The 16,931-nt window shown below is 41.8% G+C and overlaps 1 protein-coding gene and 1 long non-coding RNA gene across 5 annotated transcripts in view; one reads left to right on the top strand and one right to left on the bottom strand.

The window, feature by feature from the left end:
* Window positions 1-16,931, bottom strand: part of SULF2 (sulfatase 2) — a 265,789-nt gene that overhangs the window by 190,754 nt on the left and 58,104 nt on the right. The gene's annotated exons all lie outside the window — the stretch shown is intronic.
* Window positions 1-16,931, top strand: part of LOC310680437 — a 33,411-nt gene that overhangs the window by 11,216 nt on the left and 5,264 nt on the right. The window contains exon 2 of the long non-coding RNA XR_014512754.1: window positions 5,674-5,801. This is a non-coding gene — a long non-coding RNA (uncharacterized lncRNA). The remainder of the gene's footprint in view (window positions 1-5,673; window positions 5,802-16,931) is intronic.

Here is a 16,931-nt window from a genome sequence, read left to right as displayed (position 1 = left end):
AAGGCATATCAGTTATTCAGGAAGTAGCCCTGTGGAATGGACTCTTTTTGTTCTCTAAAAGCACCTTTGCCCGAGCAATCTCAGATAAGGTAGCTTCTGTGTAATGCACAGTGACCAGTGAAAGGATACTTAGAGCAACTTGGTGAAGCCCTAACCACTGCCTCTCGCAAGATCTAACACAGCTGGGCGTAAACACATAAAAAGCTTAAGGCGGGATGCACGGAGAGAGGCAAGCAGTGGTATCAACAAATGCAGCACCAGCAGATAACTGAGGTTTAGCGGCAACCTTACCACAACCTCAGAGGCAGCAAAGAAAGCAGAGAAAAGGCAGACAAGTTGGAGACAGCTAAACAGAGAAATGTGAGTGGAGAAACTTCACCGTCCTGGGCCCTGGAGCTACCCTAGGACGAGAAAGTGTCTATACAACTTTGGATGGCTATTAGGATTCAATATGACCTAAACAGATTTGAGAACTTGGCCAGAACCAACAGCTTGAATTTCAGGAAGTATAAATGTAAGGTAGGAATAATCTTGGGCAGGAGTAATTAAATGAACAAATATAGGATGGGAGACACCTGCCTTGCCAGTAGTACATGTGGGAAGGACCACAAAGTTGAGTCAACATGAGCCCAGATGGATCAGACCAAAGACCTATCTAGCCCAGCTTACTGTCTCCCACAGAGGACCCACCATATGCCTAAGGGAAGCCCACAAGCAAGAGATGAGTGCAATAGAACTCTCCTGGTATCAGTAACAGGGTACATCTGATCCTAGAACTTGTGTTCAGTTGCAGCCATTGGTAACCTTATCCTCCATGAATTTGTCTAATCTCCTTTTAAAGCTTAAATTGGTGGCCATCACCACAACTTGTTTAAGCAAATTCCATAATCCAACAATGTGCTGTGTGAAGCATTTCACACAGAGGTACCTTAGCGGGTCTGCTGTGCAGACTACATCATCATCACAGGTGCACAACAGGGCCTAAAGAAAAGGAAGTGTCCTATTTTCCTATATATGTGGGGGTTTGATGTAACAGCAGCAGATGCACAGCTCTTACCCAACTATCACAGGACTCTAATGAAACCAAATCTGTAGCAACATGGTTAAAGTCTTTATTTACATTATAATGAAAAGTTAGGAGGATGATAATAGCTTACCAACTATTAAGGGACAAACACACAAGCTTTTCAAAGTGATTCCTTCAATGCCAAGTATAACGCCACTGGGTAGAATTCTCAAAGAAAATAATAAGTTGTCATAATCTCTACTGCTTAGAACAATATTAGCAATTTAGTAAATCCAGGCAATGGAAGCTTGGGGCAATGACGGCTCCACACATCTCTCAATGCTGTAGAAGCCTGTCAGATGAATTATTCGGAAGGAACCACTTGCTTCCGACTCCACCTATTTAATAGGTAAGGTAGCAATTTTCGTGCCGTTTTTAACTTCTGTAGTTGTGCATAATAACTGAGCATTAGCTGACAGCTAGGTGATCAGGGAATGCAATTAACCCATGACTTCTCATGCTGCAGCTTGAATTATTTGCACTGCAAACCGAAATGGTAGCCTTAGTTTTTTTAAAAAAGCTTACACTGGTGGAGTTATTCTTGGGTCCCCACAAATCCTGGAAAAGCCTTTATTCTTTTATTTCATAAAAGTTATACACTGCTTGATTGTAAAAATGAAAACAAAAAACCCTCAAAGTGGCTTACAAAAAGATAAAGTAAGAAAAGACAATGTTAGGCTAACTGATTTTCAGATATTGTGAACTGTAAATATGTTACTTCAGATTGTTTTATTGTTCACTTTGCCCACTCTCTCTTCTTACTGACCTGTTTTGCTTGTTGGGAAAGGAATTTTTGCAGTAGACACTGAAAAGACAACCAAGATGAAGCCTGTCTGATATTTAACGGGAGGGAATTCCAAAGCGTAGGTGCCACAACTCTAAGGACCCAATTTCTATTATGGCAGGAAGACTTGACTTCAAGACAAGATAGAATCTGCACCCATCCCTAGCAATCGAGTATTAATGGGATATATCTAAAATGAAATGTAAGCTTTTAAAAAAAAAGAATATGGGGTGTGGGTGGGGCAAACCATGCAGAAATATCAGTAAAGGAGTCAGTGTATGTTTGAAGGAGAGCACAGTAGAGACTGTGTTATGTCCTTGTGGACATGTTTGACAGCAGCTCTGCTGCATTCAGCAAAGCTATGCTACCATTGTTCTGCCAGGGATTTAGCACAATTCCCTTCTTTGGTGCTGGACTTACCTGGAACAGGATATGGATTCCCTTTTACAGACAAAATTGAAGTTGCAAAAATTGTATTGCTTTCTTCAACACCTAAGGCAGTGGCTTTATGAAAGTGATAGCTACCAACTCAGGTGAATTTTGCAAACAAATGTAAAGGAGTTCTCACTGTGTTTTGAAACTTTGTGCTTTTACAGCAACTGAGAAGGAAGCTGAGTGCATGAATAGAAAAGGAGTAAGGTTTAGCAGACTCTGTGACCTGGATAGAGCATGAGTTCAGACTTTTGTTATCACTCAGCTTACAATCTCCAAATGCATGTGAATTCAGTGATGTGATTGGACTCTCAGGTTGCAGCAATGGGTAGAAAGGAAATAAGATTAATGATAATGCACTTAGCAAAGGCTTTATTTATTTATTTATTTATTTATTTACTCATTCATTCATAGGTTTAGCCCACCATTCCTAAAAATAGTCCAAGGCAGCTAACAATATATACTATTATTATTTTATTATTTTTATTGAATTTATATACCGCCCTATACCCAGGGATCTCAGGGCAGTTCACAGAATAAAACCAAGCTATAAAACCACAAAATACATAATAAAAATATAAGCAATAACCCAATAGCCCCCCCCAAAAAAAACACATTTTAAAAGGGCATAGGAGATGTAAATCAGATCAACCCAAGGCCTGGTTAAAAAGGAATGTTTTTGCCTGGCACCTAAAGGTGTATAATTAAAACAAGGGAGTTCAACTGATAGCATAAAAGCAATGACATAAAAAAAATCCTTAAAAGTAGCAGCAAAACTATTTCTAGCATAATTAACCATAGCATAAAAGAGGGCTTACATGTGTCTTATTAAATGCTCTTTCTAAAAGGAAGGTCTTCACCTTCAACGAAAGGTGATTAAGAGCAGGATGACCCTCCCTTTGGGAGGGAGTTCTGAAGGTGAGGCACAATCACCAAGAAGGTCCTGTCCGAAGACATTACAAGACAGAGGAACTGCATTAATGAAATACCTAAGAGGACCTCAGTTGATGACCACAGCAGTCAGCAGAAGACAGATCTGGACACTATACTTTTGTTGATGCAGTCAAGAAGAGCATTAGCTTTTTTCTTTTTTTGCTGCTGCTGCATCACACTGTTGATTCATGTTAAGCTTGTGGTCTACGAAGACCCCTAGATCCTTCCCACATGTGCTACTGGCAAGCCAGGTGTCCCCCCCATCTTATATATGTGCAGCTGGTTCTTACAGCCTAAGTGCAGAACCTTACATTTGTCCCTACTGAAATCCATTTAATTAGTTTGGGTGCAGTTCTCCAATCTGTTTAGGTAATTTTGAATCCTGGTTCTGTCTTCAGCAGCACTGGCTACTCCTCCCAGTTTGGTGTCATCTGCAAATCTGATGAGCATCAAATGTAAACACTTAATCTGAGTGTTTGCTTTGTAGAAGCTTAGCAAAAGGCACAATAATTTAGGAACTAAATTTGTAAACCAAAACACCATTGTGTATAATATAAACACCTGGGTTGTGTTAAACTACAAGTAGGCCAGTAGAGCAGATGAACAACTTCTCATAAAAGCATTCCATTAAAAGGATGCATAGGTTTTACAACTCAGAGCCACCCTGCCATTCTGCAGTGCATCAAAGGAATGCAATGATATTATAAAGTGTACCATGTCTCTATAATTTTCCATTGGCCCACAAAAAAAGTTAACACACCTTCTATTAATCATGCCTAATCATGCACATTAATAGCAGTAGCACATAAAACTAACCTGTAATTTGGCAACATGTTTTGCTGTCTTTAAAATTAGAGCAGAAGGGAAAACATTATATATAGCAATTAGTTGACAAAGTATGTCTGCAGCGCTTAAGTGCCAGGTGTGTTAAATCAAGTGGCCTGGGGGCAAAAATACTGTTTTTAACAAAGATAATGCTTAAATGAATCAAGCTGCCATTATTCCATTATGTGACAAAAACCATCAATTAGCCCATCCATTAAATCCTTAAGTTAGCTCATGCAAGATTGATCAAGGAACTAGGGTTTTACAGTGTTTAATTTACAATAGATGGATATATTTAGTCAGTCTGTTGGGAGATCCATCACTGGGCATTCTTCCCACACTTAAGAACAGAACAGAAGAAGACCCCTAATGGAACAGGTCAGTGTCCCAAATTCTTCAGCATCCTGTTCTCACAGTGGCTCATGGGAAGCATGCAAGCAGGACCTGAGCACAAGAGCACCCCCCCCTCTGTTGTTTCCAGCAACAGGTATTCAGAAGCATGCTACCTCCTCTGTTACCTGGTTCTGCACAAAGATTAGCTGCTGGTTGATAGGGCTGGATAAGAATTCTACCCAGTCATGACTGGCCTCTGTGATGTGGAGCTTTTGCAATATCTGTGGCTTGTAATTTGTGCTTGCATTTTGTTATATTTCGCTGGCAGGTTCTCATAGCAGATGCTGAAGGTACTAGACAAGATCCATAGCAGGCTTATGTGGGTGGGGAGGCTCCCATGGATAATCCACTTAATGGCCATTGGGGTGCCACTACAAGGTCTCAGCCTAGTGCACAGGCTGATATGTGCCCCCCACCCCCCAAATACACCTTCTGCTGACAGGATTCATTTGGTGAATACTGCCCTCCATGTTGGTTTTGACTGTGGTTTGGGAAAATAATTTAAGGTGCAGAGAAAGAATTCCTCAGCTATTACACATAGAAGCATATTGTATCACAGATAGAACACTCTGTGTTGCAAATAAAGTTACTCTCCATTAAGGCACAAAATATCAAATTATAAGGGGTGGCAGAAAAAGAACATAACTTTTAACATATGTGGTGGGAATGTAAGAAAGTGAAAGGCTTCTGGGATATAATATATAATGAGATTAAGAAAATGTTGAAGTATACATATGTTAAAAAACCAGAAGCATTTTTACTGGGAATTGTAGGTACAGAAATTAACAGACAAGATATTAAGCTTTTCCTATACGCAACAACGGCAGCAAGAATTTTTTTATCACAGAAGTGGAAACAAGAGGAATTACCGACAAAAACCGCTGCAGATAAGAATAAGAATGTATGATATTTTAATGTTTTTGATTTTAAAGCAATGGTTAAATAGTGAAAATGAGAAATTTGAAATAAAAGATAGAAAATTGTAAGGAAGGTTTGAAGGAAGTCAGGGCCCTAAAAAGCCAAAATGTATAATATAAGAGGAGATATTGCAATGGAAACTATTACTGTAAAACTAATAAAAATGATATGGAAAAAAATAAGGGGTGGCAATCATACAAGGTTATTGTATGTCCGCAACAACTTGAGCTTTAGAACTTGACAGAATGCCATTAGGTTTCTGAGTCCTAACATTGTTATGAATGAGTCTTTCTAACCTCACCCATTTTACTTTTGAAAGCAGATTAACAGAGAGCTGCATCAGCATATATTGAAAGACAGACAGAAAGGCAGACCACAGAAGCCAAATCTTGTCTACATGGCCTCTTGGATTCTTGGCAGAGTCAACAATGCCGTCATCAAGAACATCAGGTATGCATTTGTGTATTCATTTAAAACAATGCGGATATTAGTCTGTTGAGACCTTCCTTGTCACCATAATAGCTTGTTATAAGAAGATACGGTACATGATGACTGCATACAGAATTAGGAAATGAAACACCTTCAAGCCTTTTAAATGCCTAAGAAAAGTTTACATCCAAAACAGGAGCATTCATTCCTAAGGCACAGTCATGGTGACTGATGGTGTCTTCTATCCTCCCCACAGGCAAAAGAAAGCATCTTTGTAAGCTTTCAATCACTTTGATGGAGAGCAATTGTATATACTACGCCTTTTAATTAGCATATGACTGCAAGGAATGTAATATTAGGCAATATATCTTTGTTACAAGCCAAAAAAATACCCATTAATTAGGGCCTCCAGGGCTTCTTTGTGGAACTCTTACATTTCTTTAAGAAAACAACAACAGTGACGGAACTTTATCCACTATGTGCAGATCATTTACTAAAACAAGTTGTGTAGAATAAACAGATAATGTAGAATAAAAGCTAAGCACTAGAAGGGCAGCAACAGATGTGGAATAAATAAACAACCAGAATTGTAAAGTTATGAGGTCTGTATGCAAATTATGATGCAATAATATGACGGATCAGTAAAAGGGTTTTGTCCAGTTTTCATCTGTATAAGTAGGCAGATTTTTTTTATTAAAAAATGTGTGTGTATTTGCCTTTCACCTACAAGTATGAAATAGAGCACAGCAACAAATTAATCGCTCTTGCATTTTGCTTGTTTCTAAGGGTGCTTCTGACTAACCTGTTCATTGAGCATTAATTCCTTTTTGTTTGCAGAGAGGTTAGATGCTGTTGCATCAGAGTAAGTATTATCCCACACTATTCTGCACATTTCCCCATCACTTTCGTTATCACAAAGAAGTCTGATCTTTTGGAGAAGTGTGTTTGTTGTGCAAGACCTCCCACTCAACCATAATTGCACAATTTGAATTTACTGGCATGTGTTTGAATCCCACCTCCAAATAACAACTGTCTGGAAGTGCGGTAAGAAGCAACTACACACACACACACACATACAGATGCCAAAGCATTTTGATGCATCAGCATTCCATATGATAAGCTAAATATGTCCTTAGAGTTTATTTTAAAAACAAGGTTTGTTTTGTTACCCACAGGGTACTTTTGAACGTGGCTTCCCATTAGTAACACTACATTTGAAATGATGACAGGTTTCCCCTGTGAAGTGTGGAAAGATTGCTTACAGAAACACACACACACAGAGTGAGATCTTCTTCCTTGACAGCTACCTTAAAATTCCTTCAGCGAATATGTATAGTTACCGGATGTTATGTACTGGCTTCTTGCATTTGGCTTTTCACTATAGCTCCAGCTAAAAGTTAACATGTTTGTACAAGCAGGTTGCAGGCTATACCCCAAGGGTATACACACGGAGATAAACATACATGGAGGCACTGTCAACAACTACCTGTTGGCCATTTTGGAAGGGCCGCCCCATAGGACGGTGGGCATTTGGGAATTCTTTGGGGAGGAAGAAATACCTTTTTCATTTTCTCTGCCCCTCCACCTTTTTTGGGGTGGGTGGGAAACTGCGTTGTGAATAGGGATTCCATATGCATAGGCTTCAACAGGACTAGCATATATGAGCAGGGAGCCCACTGCCAACCCACAAAACCTGGGGCCCTATCATTCCTTCTCCTTGCTGTCATTGTCCTAAGTAAAGGAGGGGTGACAACAACAAAAAAGGGAGGAGTGCCTTCCACTTGTTTCACTCCTTCCCTCCCAGTGGTGATGGTGTGGATTGGGTCCACAGGAAGAAGGCAAGCAACTGGGCGGTAGCAACACCATGAGAAAGGAGTTGGGTCCACTGAAGACACCTTGCTCAATGGACCACTAAAGCCTGGAGCCAGTACTGGACATGGGAGGGAAAGGGTTGTAGTCCATATCTGGGAAAAGGCTCTTCATCCAAGGATGAAGGCCATACGGATGCACACTGCCTCCATGTGGAAAAATAGCCAAAAAGTTAGAAATTCTGAGAGTGTGGGGAAGCTACGACAACAAAACCTTACCTTTGATACAGCCAGTTCTTACATAATGCTGTCCATGACCCAGAAGGTCAAACAAGAAAGGGGGGGCAGAGGGGGGGGGGAGAGCGAGATGGTTTGTTTTTGGTTTTTTTGTAATCAGAGTCTTAAAATATCTGCATGGATCTTCCAGGAAAGACTCTGTAAGCAAGATATTTTTCATGCATATGAAGACAACGTATTTAGAAATATTAAAAGTGTAAAGGTTCCCATCACTTCATTACATTAATTGTTAATTATACACATAGGCAGGCAAGATGCACAGCATAGAGGACCACAGTGGAAATATCAGCCAGAGGGAATATTTCAGTCAATTCTAATTAACAACCTGCCCATCAGCCTATTAAGTGCCAAACTAAAAGCCTTGCATTCAATATGAGGATGTGGGGTGAGATGATACTAAAGCATGGAATTTGGTGTCATCAATATCAGCAGATGATTCACCATTTCTTTATCCTTGGCCTTTGAAGGACTCTTAGATAACCGAGCCGCTCTAGGGGCCCAGCATGACGAACCTAAAACGTGGCCGTACCTCTTCTGTGGAAGACCTTTCCTTTAATGCCTCAGAACCTATGTCTAAGATCTCGAAACCTACTGCGCTGGATTTACCACCTAAGACCTTAGAGCCTTCTATTTCATCGTTAGAAGAGTTTTTCTGCAATCTCGTGCCCCCTTCGCCTGTTACCTTTAAGCAGTTAGATTGCCTACATGATCCTGCAATGACTTCAAACAACCTTTTAAACACTTCCAAGCAGGCAGACTGTCCGTATGACCTCGCAACGACTGCAAATACTCCCTTGCCAGGAGACAAACCGCTGTTGGATATAACCTCCAGCCCAGTCGGCCTCTCTCCTCACTCCGACTCTCACTGTAAATCTTTATGCGATATAGTACACTCAGTGGAGCTGAGGACTTTGCAGAAATATTGCCTGCACTTGGCTGACGAAATAAAGGTGCTATCAGCCTCCGTCAATATGTTAGAGGGAAAACTAAATGCTCTCACCAAAACCCCTACCCCGATTTTGATTCCGCCATCAAATCACCAGGGACCTGATAATCATCAGGCACAGAGCCCAAGTAGGGGGCAGCAGCTAGCAAACCTCCAACTCACCCCTAACAATATATGCTTGAACATCGTTCACTCCCGCTTCCCCTACCATGCCTGGAGAAATTGTAAAGCTGCTGTGATCTCACTGCGAATGTTGACCAGGTCCTACTTGGCCCAGGGCGATCTCCTATCATTAGAATGGCTGCCAGAGACTCCAAAATTTAAGCGCTTGGTGCTCAAGTTCGATTCTCCCAGGCTTCCTACACTTTTGAGCAAACTTCAAAATCGCCTCAACTGGTATGGAATCTTCCCACAAAGATGCTTCTTTAACAACTGTAGGGGCACTATTGGGAAAATCCCAAACTCAGCAAATTTGGTTAGCCGACCTACAAGGAGGATTGAGGATCACGCCCGGAATTCGCAGCAACGGTCCCTCCCTATGAACCCCTCCCCACGATCTACTAGACGACCATCCCACCGGCAAGAAGGGACTGCCTTAAGGGGTAGAGCTTTGACGGATCCAGCTTTGGCCCCGCCAACCTCCCTACTGGCGGCCAAGGGGGAAGGGAGACCAGGAACAGAGGAACAAAACGATAGAGTGCACATGCAACAAAACCAACAAAACCAGAGCCTAGTGCATCAGCAGAAAAACAAAGCTCCTATTGAGACCCAACTTCATTCGAACGACAGAGAGGACTCTTTCTCCATAGAAGAACATGCCCTAATAAATCGGTTCTGGTCACTACAGACGTCAGCCCAAAGGGAAATCTTGGTTAGACTGGACACCCTGAGAAGCAGACTGACCAAAAAGGTGGCCCATGTTGAGACCACGGAAGGCTCATACACACGGCCTATATCCCCCAAGTGCCTAGTGGACAAGAGGACGGCGGGAGGCGCCTTTAAATGCGTAGATTCGGAAGACCAATCGCAGCCTCCGCTGGTGTATGGTAAGGCAAAACTAAAACAGACTGTCACATCTCCGAGTACCTGGTTCAACTATCTTAAACTCTCCCCAAATGAAATAGCTACTCCCCCAAGCCCAAACCACCCCCCTAAGTCCCCGGGAGCTATGGATAATCACTCCCCTATGCAGCAGATGCCTATTGACAAACTTAATGGGAGTGTTTTTTTAGATGTAAAGGGGTCACTGGACTCTGTGGACCCAACAAATCTACACCATGGAGGGACAGAGAATTAAAGCTGCTGTCCTGGAACATTGCAGGATGGCGCGCTAAGAAAAACAATCAACAATTTGCGATGTTTCTTAAGCGATTTGATATCATCCTCCTGCAGGAGACCTGGTACAGCGACCCCATTTTGTTCAATGGGTATTCTTGCCACTCCCTACTTGCTACTCCATCTGTGAGGGGAGGTAGGCCTAGTGGAGGTCTAGCTAGTCTCATCTCCACAGAGCTTGAACATTCCTTAAAAGCCCTCCCAAACTGCAATTCACTAGCCACGGCAGTCCTACTCAAAATCAAGAGAGAGGCACTGGTAGTGGTCAATGTCTACCTGCCCCCCTGCCAAAAAAAATCTATAGTGAAAGATAACTGGGCAGAGTTAGAGGCATTCTTAGAGTCCATAGAATCTTCCTACCCTTCTACACCGATCATAATCGGGGGGGATTTCAACGCCCGTATGGGAACTGATGATGACAACCTTTACAGCCAATATAATCAGATTCAGGACCCTGAAAGCCCAACCGAAGAATGCGTCTCACGACTTTCTAAAGATAATAAATGTAATTTCTCGGGGCTATGCCTAGCCCAGGTCGCAAAAAGAAGGGAGCTGATGATATTAAATGGTAGTAGGGAAGAGGAGCACCCAGGGGAGTATACCCATCTTTCAAAGATGGGAGGAAGTGTGATAGACTATATTCTGATATCAAGATTCGCCTATAATTCTGTATCGACGTTTCAAGTGGGACATAACACCGAAAGCGACCACCTCCCACTAACTTTAGCGCTTAATGGCCCATCGTTTAACAAACCCACGGCTAACCTTTACTACACCCCCATCGTTAACCTGGGATCATTGGCCCCCAGAAGCATTAAATGGTCCCCCATGCTTAATACAGAGCTAACTCACCTCCTCCATTCGGAAGACGTGAAGACCATCTACTCAGCCATTGTATTAGCCAATACCGGGGCAAAGGCCATGGACTCGTTCAACGAGTTATTAGCAAGACTAAAGACCTTCCTAACAACTGAGATACTTAACTCTGTTACAAAGCGGGCAAAGGATCAAGAGAGTTGGTTTGATTCGGAGTGTAGACAAGCAAGGAAACGTCTGAGATCAACCTATCGGAATTACAGAAACACCGGAGCACCTTCGCTATTTATGGCCTACATCTATTTAAGACGAAATTACAAACAGCTATTAAAGGTAAAAAAACAAAAAGCCGAGAGAATGGCCTGGTGTAGACTAGTGAAGGCCTCGAATGACAAAGACTCAACCTCCTTCTGGCGTACCATTAGGGGGCTCCTGGGCCAAGAGCAGATTGGTCCCACATGCACTGTAGAACCCCAGGAGTGGATGAAATATTTCCAAACCCTCTTCTATGATGACAAAGCTCAGCACAACGATCCAAGTGCCTACTCTGAGAATTTACCATATTGGCCTCCTGTCTCCATAGAGGAGGTGGGGAAACTAATTGCCCAACTGAAAAACAACAAAGCCCCGGGCATAGACTACATTCCAGCAGAGCTCCTGAAGAACAATACCAGTTGGTGGGCTCCTATAATGGCGTCAATATTTACATACATCGATTCAACAGGCATAATCCCTGGTTGCTGGACAGAGGCAGTAATCATCCCAATCTATAAAAAGGGTCCCATGGCAGATCCAGCGAGCTACAGACCCATCAGCCTCCTCCCCATTCCCAGCAAATTGTACGCCAAACACCTCCACATTAAACTAATCGACTGGATGGAAACTGAGGCAGTTCTGGCAGAGGAGCAAGCCGGCTTCAGACAGGGCAGAACAACAATAGACCATTGCTTCGTATTAGCACATCTCATTGACAAATATGTCAACAAAACACGTGGGATTCTATACGCAGCATTTATTGACCTAAAGGCGGCCTTTGACTCGATTTCACGAATCAAACTCTGGGCGAAACTCAATGCTACCAACATTGACAAAAGATTATTATTCTTGATAAAAAGCCTATATAAAGACTCCAAGTTATATGTAAGAGCCTCAGTAAATGGGCAACTAATTGGCCCTGTACCAGCCACCAAAGGAGTCAAGCAGGGTTGCATTCTAGCCCCAGCCTTATTTAACTTATATATCAATGACATGGTCAAACACCTAACATCCCCGGAGTTTCATGCCCCCAAACTGGCCGAAAAATCAATTTCAGTGCTCCTCTATGCGGATGACGCGGTTCTCTTATCACGAACTAAAGTAGGCCTCAAAAGGCTACTAAGAGAATTCTCAGCTTACTGCAGGAGAGATCAATTGGTGGTCAATCACCAAAAAACTAAAGTCATGGTCTTCGCTAGGAGACACAGACATCACAGATGGGAGATGGACAATCAGCCAATAGAACAGGTCAAAATTTTCAAATACCTCAGAGTAGTTTTCCAGTCAACAGGGGCCTGGGAGGCCCATCATAAATATGCTAGGGAAAAAGCATCTCAAAGCGTCAAAATACTGTCTCGCTTTTACTTTACGAAGGGGGGCAGACATATCCCAGCAGCTTTGGAGGTCTTTCAAGCAAAACCCTTGGCACAACTACTCTACGGGGCCCAAATCTGGACGGGAAATCATTGCCGCACACTCGAAACAGTCCAGTCTAAATTCCTAAGACAGATTCTAGCCGTTCCATCATGCGTACCAAATGCGGCCCTACGGCTGGAGACCGGCCTCCTCTCCGTCGAGACCCGGACCTGGATAAGAACATTCAACTATTGGCTTCGTTTAAATTTAAACCCATCCGGACTATTACCTCTAGTAGCACGAGACGCTCATAGAAGTCGGTGGTCCAAAGTAGTGCATCAAAAACTACTTACATGTGGCCTACAAGCACAGCATCTCCTGGAAGTGGGTCTCCCCAAGGCAAAAACCATTATCGAACAGCGCTTGAAGGATATTGAGCAGCAGAATAATCTGGCCTATATTAAGAAATTTAGTGCTTGGTACGCCTATCTGCCCCCCTCCCATTTTGATTTTCGGGCACCTTATTTGTCCACCTTAACCATCCCAAAACTTAGGCGGGCCTTTACACTGGCCAGACTAAATATGTTACCGTCAGCTGTTCTTGAAGGCAGATATCAAAAAATTCCATTTGAGAACCGGCTCTGCCCCTGTGGAGCTGGCTATGTAGAGACGGCGTCACACGTTCTCTTGTCTTGCTCCCTATATAAAGATCTTAGGGACGAGACCATCACGCCGCTCCTATCTGCCATCCCCGGCCGCTCTTGCGAAGCCAAATTGTGCTCACTTCTAGCCGATCAGAACAGCTCGACAACAGAGAAGGTTGCCAAATTTATCGAGAGAGCAATGAGATTGAGAGCTGGTATCTGAATGATATCAGTGTGGTCACCCGGATTCCTCGCCTGGGTTTTTATGATTATTATCATGTTTTAGTACTATTATTTTATTACTTCTGCTAAGTTTTAAGTACTGAGATTATTAATTTACCTAGGGTTTTAATAGGTCACAAGATTTTAACTATATTTGTAATGTATTTCTGTTGGTGTTTGTCCTTCGGTGCTATGGCCTGTTGGCTATGCAAATAAAGTTTTATTCATTCATTCATTCATTCCCCCTTTCCACTGGAACTAGGATATGGAATCTTATTTATTAAAATTTATATACCACTTGACTGAAAACAACAACAACCTCAAAGCATTTCAGTTAAAAACAACCATTTAAGAATAAATGATAAGGTAATGCATTTAAGCTCTGGGTAGCAAAGCACAGACAGATTTACAAATTTGTGTGTGTGTGTCAAATTCCAGAGGGGCCATCGTGTTAGGCTGCAATGAATTGTAATGGATTGCTTTGAAGTCACTTCAATGCCAGGTGGAAAAAAATTTACCCCACTACCCCCCTCCTCAGTCTTGTCTTGTATTTTGCCAGAACAAAGGTGGCAACCCTAACTAGCAAAAGTCCTTGCTCTGCCTGCCACTAGCAGAACAGGGTAGGTGAATCCGGCCCATGATCTTTCAAATCAAACCCTCTGTACACCAAGCCTTAAAATTTTTATTCAGTTTTTACCATGCTATTCTGCTGAACAACATCTCCAAAATGACTCACACAACCCAAATAAAAGCACCTACACAGAACAAAACAATAATGGAGCAATAAGCAGGCACATAAACATTAGTAAGGGGAACAGCAAACACAGATGCTTCTAAAGCACTTTATGAAATGAATGGCATACAGTATGCAAAAGTCCTAAGAGAAAATATGTCAGTTCACAGCTGATTATTCTTTTTAAGGTCAGATTAATTTTTGGATGCTCAGCAGGCATCGTCTTAATTAATCAGTCCCTGATCACTTACGAACTAGACAAAGAAGAGGTCACCATAAACTACCTGCAGTAAAGCCACTGATATCTAATGCCATCAATAAAACTATTGAGCAAATCTAGGCTGCTATTCTAAAGTCATCCAAAGTCATAGGCAAACTCGGCCCTCCAGATGTTTCAGGACAATTCCCATCATCCCTAGCTAACAGGACCAGTGGTCAGGGATGATGGGAGTTGTAGTCCCAAAACATCTGGAGGGCTGAGTTTGCTTATGCTTGTCTTAGGATGTGGCTGCTCCACCAGCTCCACATACACCCGCAGAGGATCTTCAAGTACGCCTGCTGAAAGCTCTACAGCTCTAGGTGTATACTACTGGTGGTGTGCATTGTTGGTGAATGGCAGAAGGCTCCTTACACCCCCAATATGCCCCGCAAAAGGGCAAACCACTGCAGCTGGCGTTGTGATTTCTCCTCCTGCTGATGTCAATGGAAGGAGAAATGGTAGGGGAGGAAAATGGAGACAAAACAAATGAAACAGCCATTCCCATACCTTCCGCCATGGCTGGAGCAAGTTAGTAGGACATAGGAAAAGATAAGGTCTCTTCTCAAGGTCTCTCCCCCCCCCCCAGCCTTTTACCTTAGGACTTCTCAGTCACAATATAGACATAGCCAAGTGTTCCTTTCCAATCTAATTTTGCAAATTCTAAGCACTGTCTGACTCTCAGAATCCACTTTCATGAAGGTGTGAAATGTGCTCATTTTATAGTAACTTTATTTTATAAAACCCAAACAACATAGCATTAGTGTTCCTGGCCATTTCTCTATCTTGCCTCTCCCAGAGGCCAAGTTACCCCTGCCCCCTGACAATGAATTTAGTCAACTGAAAAAGTAATTATATCAGGAGGCTTCCCTTTCTTTTCTCATCTCTTGCAATCCCTGCAAATGAGCATCTTAGGCTGTGAAGCATGAGATTTGTCATAAATTAGCCACAATGTTATCAATGGTCATAAAATAACCTAATTTTTAAAAAGTCAGGACCATTATGTGCCTTGCTAACTTCTCCTACAATCATGAATTTCTAGACAATGGGAAGTCTACAATAAAATGAAAGAGGTATTTGCATTTCTCATTCTACTGGCATTAATCTTAATATTACATGCCTTCAATGCATTTTGTTGGGTAATGGATGAACTCTAATATTTTACACACACACACACACACACACACACACACACACACTGTTCTGGATAACTCCCCCATGAAAGGATGGCTTGGTCTGGATGATCCTCAAAACCACATTGGTAACAAACCTTGTGTCTGCCCCCTCCATCTCTCCTCATGTATTATCTGTTTCTTTCTCATTAAACTGGATTGGGCTTCAAACTAGAACTGAAAACTCATTTCAGACTGTGGAGAGTGGGGAGGGTTTGGAGAATTGTCTGAAACACTATTTTTGATTTTGGATGCTGTATTATCTTTGTAGTCAAATAATTTATAAATCAGCTCAGAGCAGAAGTTCAAATATCATTTCAACGTGGAAGGTGACCTCAAGTCCGGAGCTCCCAGGAAAAAATGCTGATGTGGTACAGGCATATATGAGTGCATGGGAAGTCAAATATGTGCATTATTGATAAATGAACTGTGTATATGATTACGTGTAGGATTGTGTGAAGGGGAATTGTCTGTATGTATCTGGTTTTGTGACAGAGCCACGGGATGTTACTGTGGACATGTTATGCAAGATACTAATTTTTTGCACTAGGGACCTTCTGCCTTCTCAGCTTGATTACTCGATACTTGAGAACTTGTGGTAGAGTGCCTAGACTGACTAAAATGAGAAACAATGAGGTGATATAAAGCTTCTGCCTGTGATGTGAGATTGCACCACTTGATGTTTAAGTAATGAAGTAAGGATGAGATTAAATCTGGATTACTTGACTATCCCAGTTTTCAGCAAGCTGGTGCCCTTCAGATGTTTTGGACCACAACTCCCATCAGCCATAGTCAGCATGGATGGAAGTTGTAACCCAAAACATCTGGAGGATGCCAGGTTGCATAAGTCTGGACAATCCTCTCTGTTTAAAAGAGGATTTTATTATGGTATGACACTGATTGTATTCTGTTGCTTTACTGTAAGTTTTGTTTTTTTTAATTCTGGTTTTTTTATATATATAATATTTTATTGGATTTTACAATAAATACAAAACGACAAAAGGTAAAAAACAACACAACAAAAAAAGGAAAAAATAGGAAAACACGGCAACATACAATCACAAAGCAGCAGAAAATATTAAAAATAAAAATAAAAATATTAAAAACCATTTTTATCTCCTTGTATTCTTTGCATTAACTTGTTTCTCCGACCTCCCCAGACCTCCCTTCTCTGTATTCCAAATCATATATTCTGTCAGCAAATTCCTTCCCTCTGCCATAATTTAATTTTATCATAATCTTAATATCGTAATATAATTACATTTCCTTATATCTTATTAGATCTTTTTCTTTACCCTTTTTTTACTAATA

Source organism: Podarcis tiliguerta (assembly GCF_965153285.1).
Source record: "Podarcis tiliguerta genome assembly, chromosome: 6".
Lineage (NCBI taxonomy): Eukaryota > Metazoa > Chordata > Lepidosauria > Squamata > Lacertidae > Podarcis > Podarcis tiliguerta.
This window is presented reverse-complemented; position numbering and strand designations above follow the sequence as displayed.